Source organism: Oncorhynchus nerka, linkage group LG24 (genome assembly GCF_034236695.1).
Source record: "Oncorhynchus nerka isolate Pitt River linkage group LG24, Oner_Uvic_2.0, whole genome shotgun sequence".
Classification (NCBI taxonomy): domain Eukaryota; kingdom Metazoa; phylum Chordata; class Actinopteri; order Salmoniformes; family Salmonidae; genus Oncorhynchus; species Oncorhynchus nerka.
Window position 1 is genome coordinate 66929752 of NC_088419.1, and position 13616 is coordinate 66943367.

At 40.7% G+C, this 13616-nt stretch overlaps 1 protein-coding gene across 4 annotated transcripts in view; it reads right to left on the reverse strand.

The window, feature by feature from the left end:
• The window catches only part of tbl1xr1a (TBL1X/Y related 1a), a 39245-nt gene extending 25947 nt beyond the window's left edge, over positions 1-13298 (reverse strand). For 2 of the 4 annotated variants that reach the window (XM_029632798.2, XM_029632795.2), the window contains exons 1-3: positions 12998-13259; positions 7628-7672; positions 3700-3765 (exon numbers count right to left, since the gene is read on the reverse strand). The gene's annotated coding sequence lies outside the window, so the exon portion shown is untranslated. Of the gene's footprint in view, positions 1-3699; positions 3766-7627; positions 7673-12997 lie in introns of all 4 variants that reach the window. The other 2 variants (XM_029632796.2, XM_029632797.2) reach the window with 2 other exon arrangements.
• Between the last annotated feature and the right edge of the window lie 318 nt (positions 13299-13616).

Consider the following 13616-nt stretch of genomic DNA (forward strand, 5'->3'; position numbering starts at 1 on the left):
CATGTGTAACTCTGTGTCGTTGTATGTGTCGAACTGCTTTGCTTTATCTTGGCCAGGTCGCAATTGTAAATGAGAACTTGTTCTCAACTTGCTTACCTGGTTAAATAAAGGTGAAATAAAAATAAATAAATAAAAAATATTGGCAGAGCACACATCTGCTCGCACAGTAGGGCCTGCATCATTTCCATTTCCCTTTCCCTCTAGACTTAAAAAGTCAGAACCAAAGTCAAAGGCTTCTTATCTTTCAGGGTGTAGAATAGTGCAAATCTAATGATTTAGGCCTATTGAATATGTATCTTATTGAATATGTATCTTACATCTTAAAAAAACACAACAAAAAAATCCATTGCACTTTTTCCCTAAGGAATGTGTCACTCAGCCAATGTGCAGACATGCTATCAACAAACTTCACGGACTGCAGCCTGATCTAAAAGCTGATAAAAGCTGAACCAATTACATCCTGGCTGGACATTTTCAAAGAATCAAGGAAATGTATTAACACACAGCTTGAACCTGTATTGAAAATTACCTTGCAAATGCAATACTGACTAGAGATTAATACAGCCTATAGCAGGTTAGGGTCTGCAAAAAAAACTATTGAGGTAACGTCAACTTATGGTTTTAACATAGGTTGCAGATCCCATCCCCCTACCATTTGGAAGGCTGTTCGCTGCTCTAAGGTGACAGATGGTAATGGCATGCCTGTCTGCTGCATTTGTGGTTAACTTGGGACATGGGTAAATGAGCAAAAGCAATATAAACTGCTACAATCCCACTCTTTTGGTAGCTAGTCAACCTATGTCTGTACACATTTCTCACATGAACACGGTTTTTGTCAATATTTGCCACACACTCACTGATTCATCACTGATGCACCGATTTACCATATATGCCTAGTTTGTACAAATTCGCAGCTAAACAGACAATACCAATCATGTTGCTGACAGCAGTAAAAAAATAGGCCTAAAACAAAACACAGGCAGAACTGTTGCCATGCTGTGCTAATAATAGACTAGGCTTTGCAAAAGGCAATGGGTTCCATGTAAAACCTAGTTGACATCTCAACTGAAAGAGTGGGAAATGGAAGCGCTATGGTACATCAAGGTCATTTGTCAGTGAGTCCTACTAGTGTGGTGTGAACACTGACATACTCAGAAGCAAACTTATTTTATCTCTGGCACACAGATAGCGTTGAGATCAAAGGAAATGCAGTCATAACATGCTCCTATGTAGAGGTGTGACATTTCTGGATTCCTTGAGGTCAAAAAGAACATCAGAGTTTGACATAGTTTGAGACACATTCAGTATAGTTTAGTCTACCTCAGACATTCTATGCAAGCTCACACTGCAATAATATGCATTCTACACCAATAGCCTAGCCGACATAAGGTGTGATTCTATCTGCATCCAGTCCACATTCTGTAGTTTCACTGGATGGAAACAGGAGCAACGGTGTTTACAAAGAAACCCATCCTCTCTAAGAAATGAAGCATTTTAGGAAATGAAGGTGATTTGTTAAATGATTAGAGAGGGAGATAGTGTCGTGCCTCACCTTCCAATGCATCGACCCTTAAAACTGCAAGATTATCATATTGTCAGGGCACTGAACCTCACTGAATGAGCTTAAAAACTTTTGCAAGTGGATTCTGGACCTGTATAGACTTAACAGACTGGTCAGTATGATGCTGTATTTCCATTTTACAGCTCCCATCTCTCCAGCAGACTATTCTCCTGGATCAGTGGTCATGCCAACATTCATCAGGCTGCACGTCATTCTGCATCTGATACTACTGGACTCACCAGACAAAAAGTAGCTTGGTTTTCACAAAACGCAACCTCCAGAATTATGATCAAATAGCGACCCCCCATTTCGAACTTCTTAACCTCCAAATATGAATCCACATGTCAAACCAAATACAACATGTCCTGTCAGCTTCCAGTCAACTAATCAAACTGAAACTAACCTTGGGGGCTAAGTTTAGGCATTCATTCCAAGTGGTTAAGGTATAAAAATAAAAATAAAATTAAAGAAGACTAAATTTAAAAATGTGTGCCTTGCACTGGGACTGAACCCACAATGTTCGGAGCCGTAGCTCACGATTTAAGTCTTCCTCAACCCCATCCACAAAGCCCTAGCTCGTTGTGAGCCTACTAGGTGTTAACAGTCACTCACATTGTCCCTAGTGGATGGCTAATTGCCATGTAAGTACATCGACTTGCCATCACGTAACTTTGTGGTGAACGTGTGTAATCCACTGGAGGTCTAGCTCCTTTCACATTACAGTCTAATCAACTTCCCCACACTGACTCAATCCATACATTGAAATGGTGAATGTGCACCTTTGGAATGATGAAGTACAGGCCTTAACATAGCCAACATGTGCACAATGCTGTTTGAATTGGAAGTTAATTGCATAGTAGCCTTGACAACGCCACATTGAGTTCTTACATACTGTATTTTTAGCTGATGAAGACAAAAGACCCCAAAAACTTAAGATTCTCAATGTAAAATGTTGCAAAGGACAAAAATGCAAATTATATTCATTTCAATGTGCCATGCAAATGTTATCATCATCTTATCGCTAATCAGTTTCTTAGCACTTGGCAAAGTGCCAGTCAAGTTCTTCCACACCAATCTCGACAAACCATTTCTGTATGGTTCGCTTTGTGCACAAAGTTGGAAGCACAGAATCATCTAGAATGTCATTGTATGCTGTCGCGTTAAGATATCCCTTCACTGGAACTAAGGGTTCTAGCCCGAACCATGAAAAACAACCCCAGACCATTATTCCTCCTCCACCAAATTTTACAGTTGGCACTATGCATTGGGGCTGGTAACGTGCTGACATTCTTCTGCCGACGTTGCTTCCAGAGACAGTTTGGAACTCGGTAGTGAGTGTTGCAACAGCCGATTTCAACACGCCATGCACTTCAGCACGTGGCGGTTCTGTTAGCTTGTGTGGCCTACCACTTCGCAGCTGAGCCGTTGTTGCTCCTAGATATTTCCACTTCACAATAACAGCACTTACAGTTGACCGGGGCAGCTCTAGCAGGGCAGAAATTTGACGAACTGACTTGTTGGAAAGGTGGCATCCTATGACGGTGCCATGTTGAAATTCACTGATGTCTTCAGTATGGGCCATTCTACTGCCAATGTTTGTCTATGGAGATTGCATGGCTGTGTGCTTGATTTTATATACCTGTCATCAATGGGAGTGGCTGAAATAGCAGAATCCACTCATTTGAAGCGGTGTCCACATACTTCGTGTGCTAGCATATAAATCCCAATGTCAAGAGCACATTTATGATCCATTTATCCATCGCTGATCCATTGCTCTCACATCGGCATACAAACCGCAAGCGTAGACCTGTGTTTTTTTATTCAATATTAGAGGTCTGAGGTATGAAACCTTGATCGTGCCTGAGTGAGGTATGCAAAGAGTGACCTTACATCCCTCTCTCTCCATCCTGCCTAGTATCCATTCACTACAGCGCTCATAGCCATAGCCCATAGAGCTTTTTCTTTCCCCAGTAACTAGGCTACACTACAATGATCTATGCTCACAGAGCTGAGGAACAAAGACAAAGCCATCCAATAAAAAGAGAAAATCCTACTCAGAAATTAAGGCTGATTACACAGCATTTAGCCCAAAATGCAGACCAATAAACATTATCTGTAGCTTCCTACAGGCTACTTACCACAGTAGTAAGTCTGTTTTCACAACAAATATGTTTTGAAAGGGCACAGTCTACCAGTTTCACAACCTGCAAGACAAACAGAGGGTCAAAAATAAGCAATTGACAAACATACTGCAGCACTACAAAATGTCAAAGCCTCTTTTGTATGTTAAATGGTTATGAGATTATGTTGGATATCTCGGCTATTTGGGAATGGAAAACATGCTGCGTGGTCTGTCTGCCATACACTTGTCAAGCTATCTTCAATATCTTTGGAGCAGGCATCCCCAACTGGCAAAACTGATTTTATTTGGCCCCACAAGTTCAGATTTTTTATTTCTGGACATTAGACTAAAAACACCAGAAAATCCACTCCAAGTGATTTTAATTTTGGAAATCTGTTCCCATGCATAATAGAGATATACACACTCAGTAGCCAGTGTATCAGGTACCACCTTGTTCACGAAATATGGTTTGATCCTACAGACAGTCACGTGGCCATGGATTGCTATATAAAAGGCAGACAGGCATCCAGTTACTGTTCGATTGAACGTTAAAATGGGCAAAGCGAGTGACCTAAGTGACTGAGCGTGGTATGATCGTCGGTGCTAGGCGCCGGGCACACCATTTCCAGTATCTCAGAAACAGCCAGCCTCCTGGGCTTTTCACGCACGACAGTGTCTAGGGTTTACAGTGAATAGTGAGACAAACAAAAAACATCCAGTCAGCCTGCAGTCCTGTGGGCAAAAACAGCATGGTCGAAGGAGAATGCCAAGAATCATGCAAGCTAACAGGCAGGACACAAACAGGAAAATAATTGAGCAGTAAAACAGCGGTGTGCAGAACGGCATCTCGGAACGCACATCTCGTTGGTTGGGCTCTTGCAGCAGACGACCACACCGGGTTCCACTCCCATCAGCTAACAACAAGAAGAAGCGGCCCCTAATCCGTCAAATCCCGGTTCATGTTGCGTCATGCTGATGGCAGAGTCAGGATTTGGCGTAAGCAGCATGAGTCTATGGCCCATCCTGCCTGGTGTGAACAATACAGACTGGTGGCAGTGGTGTAATGGTATGGGGAATGTTTTCCTGGCACAAGTTAGGTCCATTGATTCCAATTGATCAATGTTTGAACACCACACCTCGTAGAATCCATGCCCCAAAGAACACAGGCTGTTCTGGAGGAAAGGGGGGGGGGGGGTCCAACCAGGTATCTGTTCGGCCTTCTTGCAGACAAATTCACGTGCCAACAAATTATTTGTAATTACGTTCCGGGCCCCCTGACCACCCGCTCAAGAAAGAAAAAATTGGCCTGAATCTAGTTGATGATCCCTGCTTTATAGTATATTTAGGCCTGTTTAGCCCAGGCAGATCACTCAAAAGTGACTTTGAAATTGGATGTCAGGAAATGCCTTTAAAACAGGCCACCAGGGACAACAGTGAGCGCTATTACCATCAAGTAATCCCATGATTCTGGATCAGAAGTTTCGATCCCAGCGGTGGACACTAGTTTATTGTTTTAACCCTATCCCTTACCTTAACAATTCAGAATGAGTGTCTAAAGCTAATATCCAAAACATTAACTTTCCAAATTTGACATTTGGAGCAACTTCGAAATTTGACTTTGGAGAAGTGTGGATAAACGTCTAACTCTGCAGTGAGACTGTGAGAGCTTGTTGGTTTAGCCAACAGCATGCTTGATGCATTCATTCAAGGCACAATTTTGTTTACTTACAATGTCAACAGAACATTTGTATTTATTGGAAAGCAGCATCAAGCTCATTACCGTGCACTTTTACCACACTGTGAAATTCATCATAACTTTATCTGTAGCATAATAAACTGCATGCTTTCCCGAGTCGTAGTGGGAGGACCATATAACATATCACGTGACTCCAAGTTTACTTCGATATGATGGTTATTATATCAATATTTGCGCATAACAGCGTTTCCACCGCCATTTCTCGGATAATACATTTTACAGAAACAAAAAGATCTCACCTTGTTTAACGTATTTTGTTTTGTCGACATATGGAAAGTTTACAGACAAATTTGCTGTTTCTATCAGGCCTGTCGTGACATTTTTTATCCAACATACTTTACTCGCATAAAAAGGTTGGATGGAAACCTGGTTACAGTTGGCAATGTTTTTAATCAAAACTTTATAAAGATCATCCCAAAAACATTTTAGGGTCTCAAGGTAAAAAGCTAACGCTTCCTAATTGAGCTCAGATTAAATCCACCGCTCACTGAGTACACAAAAAAAAATACATATTGCTGTCTTGCATAAGAGACAATAGCAGCAGGAACAGGGCCTAAAATTATGGAACGTAAGTATTTCACCAGCCACGTTGGCGGATGGTCAGGGCTCCACATTGCATGCATTTCACTCGCATTTGTGAATATAGGCCTAGCTTCAACATTCAAGTAAAAAAAAGGCTACTTATATCAAAGTACATCTGACTTCATCTGACTAAAATTCACATGTTATTCAATCATTGCACCCACACTGTGTAGCCAGGCGCTAAAATAGAACTTGGTTATATTTGTGACACTTGATGCGCTACAAGTCCCGCCTCACCCATCTCCTCATTGGTTTTAGGAGCATATACACACGTGGGTGATTGAAAGATGAACTGAGGTCCACAATTCAGTTGGTTGGGGTAATGCACCATAAAGTTGGTTGCCAACCGCCATATAAAGTCCAAAGAAGAAAAATAAGGCTGAAGGAGGAGAGATTTCATTTCTAGTACTCGGTTTACCCATCTATCTGTGGATTAATTGTCGGAGTAGAAGACCTTGTGCATTTCAGGTAAAATAAAATGAGCTAGCAACAGCAAGCTAGCTTAGCTAGCTAGCTAAATTGCCATAAATGTTTAATGCTTTTCAACCTGTCCCCAAATTAATATAGTTGGTTCAGAGTTTGTTTTTATATTTCAACCTGCGTGTCCTGATCAAGTCTGGTGTGGATGGACAAAATCAACATACGCGTGAGCGGTCTGGTCAGCATGTAAAGCTTTCTGTTGACTGCTACATAAAGCCTTCTGCCGTTCAAAGGCAATGTTAAAGAAAGCACTTCAACCACTGCACCAGACTGATATTGTACATTTGCAAAAATGTCTAAAAACCTGTTTTGCTAAGTCTTTATAGGTTATTGTGTGTAGATTGATGAGGGGGAAAAATGTAATCCATTTTAGAGTAAGGCTGTAAAGTAAATGTTTTTTGCAAAAAGTAAAGTGGTCTGAATACAATGCACTGTAGAAGCTTCAGTAATTAGCTTCAAATTGTTTGTCATTTTGGAACTAAATTATTCATTAAATAGATTCAATGATTTACCTGTAAGGAATGTCATTTGCCCCAATATTATGGTCATAGATTGAATTAACCCTGATATATATCAAATTACATTCTAAAACAGTTTAGATGTAATTAGTCAAATTATTTAGTATGCTTTGAGTCTCAGTTCTTCTGTTATTAATATGGTGTTCTTTTTTTATGAAATGGCATATATAATAGAAGATATTCAAACTGTTATTTTAGTTCTATCAACTATCAACATATCGTTCAATGTTAATTTTAAAAAAGCTCAGTGGTTATTCTGTGACTTGAGCTAATACGCTTTCTTTTTTGCCCTGGTATCGTTTCGGTTTAAAGTATCGTCTTGGTATCGAGTATCGTTTCGGTATCGAGTATTGTGATACTAAACCTGGTATTGAAGTCCAAATTCTGGTATCGTGACAACACTAGATCATTCAGTGGGTGCAACAAGTCTACCTTTTGCTTGTAACCACGCAAGGTAAGGATAGTTTGTCACCAATAGTCTATAGCCTCCTTAATTCCTTACTCACAATACAACAGCTTTGATTGTACAAGCAGGCATTTATGAAAATCAACTTTAAAGATTTAGCTCAGATATCAGCTTGGTTATAGAGGGAGGTCAATGTGCTTACCATGTGCCCGAACGTCATTCAGATATCACAGTATCCTTCTTCAGTCTGAGGACAAAAGAAAGAGATTCTGATTAGAATACATTAATAAGCGTTAAACTAAATTGCTATTTCACTCAACCTTTAGTGTAAGGCTAACCCACAAACAGAAGTCAACCAATTCTAATCTTCAAGTCTGCTTCTCCATACTACTTCAGCAAGAAAGAGTATACGTTTCACTAAATTAGAGCCTTTAGATTTGTCTAACTAATAAGCCGAAGCAGGATGGTCCTTGATGCCAAAAATCAGTAAATAGCCTAGCCTAAGTAACACAGTTTTCAGATGAAAAGGTGCTAAGAGAGGGGATCCTCTTGCTATTTGATGAGAGTCAATACAGTATACCCCAGGGATTAGTATTTAATTAAAGCTTTAAGAGATGTTGTAAGTGATGGCCTACATGACCAATGAGTAAGGGAACTCCTCCTCTCCCTTTCCTTCCCCTGCTGTTATCGCAGCACAGATCACATTCCATAGCAGAGTTTCTAAGATGGGCAAAGGTAGGCTAGCATTTTACTGGACGTATACAGATCCTGGAAATGCTTAGCAAGCGAGTCAGACTACTTGTGCTGAGGCACAGGAAGAGCGAGATCCTACAGACCAGGCATGTCATTAAATAGCAGTTTAACGTGTTTGGTAGCTTGCTATATTTTCATTGCAGCATACATTCTGCTGTGTTTGTTTAGTTATTGTGTTTGACTTATTCACAAGGTTTGTAGTTCATTGTACAGTATACAACCACCAGGCTATTTCATGCGAGTCAGAAATTTAAATGAGATAATCCTAATAATGGACATGAAGGTTTCACTGTTTAACTTGTGCAACACATTTTTTGATACCCATGGGAAGACAATCTAAAGTCACCTTCAATGGTCAATTACCACCCTCTACTTCGCTGGTCTATGCTAAATCATTGATAACTTTAGTTCAATTGAATAGATAGCATAGCACAGAATCGAGTCGTTGTGCTCAAGTTTAGGCCTGAATAGAACACCTCTCCTCTTGGTTGAAAATAAAGGATATGAGGATCATAGCCAATCAACTAGCACTTAAAAAAATGTTTTATTTAACTAGGCAAGTCAGTTAAGAACAAATTCTTATTTACAATGACCTACCCCGGCCAAACCTTAACCCAGACGACACTGGGCCAATTGTGCGCCGCCCTATGGGACTCCCAATCATGGCTGGTTGTGACACAGCCCAGGATCGAACTGAGATGTCTGAGATTTACATTTACATTTAAGTCATTTAGCAGACGCTCTTATCCAGAGCGACTTACAAATTGGAGATGCAGCACCTTAGACCGCTGCGCCACTCATGTGAATATAATGTAGGTCTACTCCTCCTTTATTAGTCCTAAACTCAGGTCAGTGAAATAAGAGACTACCATTTGATTGGTATAGCATACAGTCCTTGACTGGTTCATATGATTCACGTGATTTCTAATATTAGGTCAGACTTCTCAGGAAGTTGTGCACAACATCTAAAAGACCAGCCCATGTAAACACAGCCTTTGTCACCAAGCAGGTCATTCTTAGCTTACTGCTGCTAGCTAAGAGTATGGGATCTATTCAATCTGTATCGCTGAAGCGTTACAAATTGGACGATAGAAATGTTAAAGTAATTTCCAATTGAGCCGCCATCTGCAGCGTTTACCATGAATGCCGTCTCCGCTAATGCAGAAACATTGCCTTTAACTTTATATCACGCTGTAATGCTGAATTTCTGTGATGTATATTGATTAGAGCCCTAAACCTGCCTTTATCCTAATTCGCTGTAAAAAAATATATATATTTTGCACATTGGCCTAGATTTAATGTGCTCCAAAGAAAAGCTGCCTCCTCCTCCATTGATCGCTCTGCTTGACCAATACAATCATTATTCCCAGCGTGTTTACCTATTCTGATCGAAATTGTGATATTGGCATGTGCAATATCCATATTGCAAGAGGCTGCAATTTTCTCCTTTCTTAGAAACTGTGTTAATACAACAATAACTACTATGGTACCTCTTACAATGAGATGCTCTAGACTCCCCGTTCATTCACTCTGTACATGCACAGAGGATGCTAACCAATCATAAGTGGGTTCTCACTCTGCATGGCCCGCACATGCTGGCCAATCATAAGCATCCCCGCTTGGAGTGTACAGTTAGATGCTGGTGAGGAGAGAAAGGGCTTTACCAAATACAGTACAGGTTTAGAAACAATGTGGCTTTACCTCTGTGTGTGTCAGAAACATGAGTCCTGCTAGTGCTAACGAGAATGTCGATTTGGTGGTATGGCAGTATTTCAGCTACAGGCAAACCAATGTCAACCAAATGCAACTGTTGTTACAAAGTACTTCAGCATTGTGGCGACAACAAGAGGAAACACGACAAATGTATTCAATCATTTGAAGAAGAACCATCCCCTAATTTATGACGATAGCATGGTAAAAATAAAGCGACTGACAGCAGCAAAGCCCCTCTGCCACTAACACCCACCTACGTTAAACAGGAAATGATTGCCGGTGTTCACGTGTCACGACCTACGAAAAACATTCCATGGACACAGAAATCACAGAGGCCATCACCTATCACACAGTCAGCAAAGACCGCTTCAAGCATAGGGAAGGTATGCCTTGGGACTTAGAGGCACTACTCTAAAGTGGGAGGGTGCTCTGGGTTCAGGGGCATTCAGCATGTTAAACTTCACCTCTGGGGTCACAACACACACCATGTGATAAGTGTCAACAGGGAGAGAAGAGGAGAGGGGCTGCTGCTGCTGTTCGTCTCACTGGGCCTCCCCAGAGGAAAAACAAATGACAGAGCAACGGAAAGGTCCCCAACACACAGCCTGGCACTGATTTATATTAGCTTATGAAGAAGAGTTAAACTTCTCATCTCTCTAGCTACGCATTATACCTTTTTGTATTTATCCTAACGCTCAACGGAGCTTCATCATTCCTTCCAAGCTGAACCCCCTTCAGATTAGCGTAGAGGTCAGCATTATTACTATTGGGCCTAGGCTAAGTCTAGCTCTGTCAGTCATGTCACTTGATTTCCCTTTGGCTCAATACATTATTTAGGCTAAATAAGGCTCATTGTGAAGGTTTAAAACAAACCAACTGTCATATAGCCTATTGGTGTACGGTTGCGTTCACATGCTCCTTGCAAGAAGAAAATTCTGAACTGTCTAGCCTAACTGGGAAACGTGGGGTACAACGACGCTATCCAAGTTTCCCACTAGTATTCCCAAATTGGAAGCGCACATGGAGTTTGGCTTATCCGGGAATTTCATCAGTAGTCCCAAGTTTCCAATTATAAAGCATGTGAACACACAATAAGAACTAGCCTGAACTAAGATCATATTTCTGACTGTATTTCTGATTGTTAAATTCTCAGCCTATGTGTGCCATTTAAATGAAATATGGTTTGGTATGAGAACTATTGATAGATGATTTTGTATTTATGCCTTGTTCTGTCATGGTCCTGGCAATCTATGAAACAAAGAACTGCTGCTGAGGAAATGAAATCCACTCATCCCACCCCCACATGTTCCTTCAGTCTACTGTCAAGCACCTGTTACATAACTGAGCTAGTCCACCACTAGCTACATAAGAGGGTGAGACTTTAAGCTATGTAAATATGATCAACTTAATTCATGTCTATATGAAGTATGAATATAGGCATCTTGTGTATAAAGCAGATCATTAACTAGACTTGTGTTGTGTTAGGCCTTTGTTCTATTGTTTAATAGATAATTTCACTGATTGAATATCCCCATAATATAATAAAGCATAGTGGTCAGACAATACTGGGTCAATACCATCTTAAACAGGAGCTAGGTTTACCTGCAACATTTCAATTCAATATAAATTCTTAGGTCAAGCAAAACAACTGGAATATACACTGAGTGAGCAAAATATTAGGAACATCTGCTCTTTCCATGACAGACTGACCAGGTGTATCCTGGTTAAAGCTATGATCTCTTTTTGATGTCACTTATTAAATCCACTTCTGTCAGTGTAGATGAAGGGGAGGAGTCAGGTTAATGTTGGATTTTTAAGCCTTGAGACAGACGGATTGTGTATGAGGGTGAATGGGCAAGACAACATATTTAAGAGCCTTTCAACAGGGTATGGTAGTATGTGACAGGCGGACCGGTTTGTGTCAAGAACGCAATGCTGCTGGGTTTTTCACACGCAACAGTTTCCACAGGTATGCTGGCCCATGTCGACTCCAATGCTTACCACAGTTGTGTCAAGTTGGCTGGATGTCCTTTGGGTGGTGCACCATTCTTGATACAACTGTGGGAAGCATTGGAGTCGACATGTGGCAGCATCCCTGGACATCAACTAGGCTACTGCTGTGTCATTAAGTTGAGCTATGCTGCTTTTCGACTATAACACCAGTTACACTAGTAGTGTATACACCCTTATGTTATACTAGTGAAATGGTGTTGCCATAGCTAGGGCTGGCACTGAGGACTTCTAAAAAGCAGGCTCAACATCCTCTGCATTATCAAAATATTTGCTTTGTGAAAAGGTGTTCAAGTTCAGTGAGCCATTGTTATGAAATGAAAGCTGAAAAGTACCAGTGGTCTGGCTTTGGCCCCAAGTGAGAGCAGGTCCGCCAGAGCCATGGCCTAGTGCGACAAGGTGCAGATGGAAACAGAAAAGTCTGAGCCTTTTGGGTAACACACCGGGTAAATGCGCCACTAGAGTAGCACTCTCTGACTCGGAGTTCCCTTCCCCCACACTCATGTGTTACATTGCTGAATTGTCAATAAGCTCTGATTTTGTTTATTATTATTATTATTATGATTTATAAGTTAACATACGCCTAAATAAACGTTTCCACGTATCCAAATCCATTTGGTATAGCTAGCCAGTTAATGGTGTAACATGCTTATTTGTGTCCATGTGTCACAACAAAGCTTACATTACAGCTAGATTTGTGGCTACAAATCTGTTTTCAACCCCTCTGATAAAACTTTTCTAATGGTTTAGCTAAAATGCTTGGCAGTGATGATAATCATCATCATCATCATCATCATACATTTAAAGTGGCTAACAAACAACCTTACACAGCCTGTGAAGTTGTAGACAGGCGTAGGAAGCAAGCTTCTAGTCACCACACGCGCACATATTTACATACACACACATTCATACACATGCGCGCGCGGACACACGCTGACGCTGCCCATCCCCCACCTTTGTGAAATCACCAAAATAAATGTCCGTGACACTGAAACAATTGATCATAACCACCTACAAACAATAGTGTACAATGAATGCGTCTCGTAGTATATTGTATATGACCTACAATCACGAGAAAAGCCAAGAAAACACTTACTTAAATGCCCAGATTACACAAGGGGTGCCTTCTCTGCTGTGCTCCTTATATGGAATCTCCTCCTCCACCGCTATTTTCTAAAATATAGTCACAATAAAGCGTTATAAGTCTACTCCGAGATGGCAGCTTGGTAGTTAAAATCCCAAATGAGCCATGTGTTTTGATTACATAAGTGTAGCATTTGATAAATCCTTTAAAAAAATTACATTGAAGAGCAATTGGGGTACATTGTGAGGTTGCTTGCTAGTGGAGAAAGAGCCAAACGGTTCACAACCAGCCAACGGCTTCAGACACTGAAACACTGAGGAGGTGACTCTCCAGGCAAAAATGAGGCAGCCAATTCTCTGCAGTTAGGTAGAAACTGGAGGACACAAAAACATTAAAATAAGTGTCGCAGTATAAAGCAGTGCTTTATGTACCTATATACCTAATATTGTTGAAATATTCTTTATAGAAAATACACATTAGAGCACTAAACACATTTTTGTCGCAGATGCAGAAATCTCTATAAAAGAATGCTAATATCTACAACATAATTTATCACACACTGGCCTGAAATAGGTGAATTATGTAAAAACATAACAAAAAAAAACATCTGGTGCATTTTTAAATAACAGCT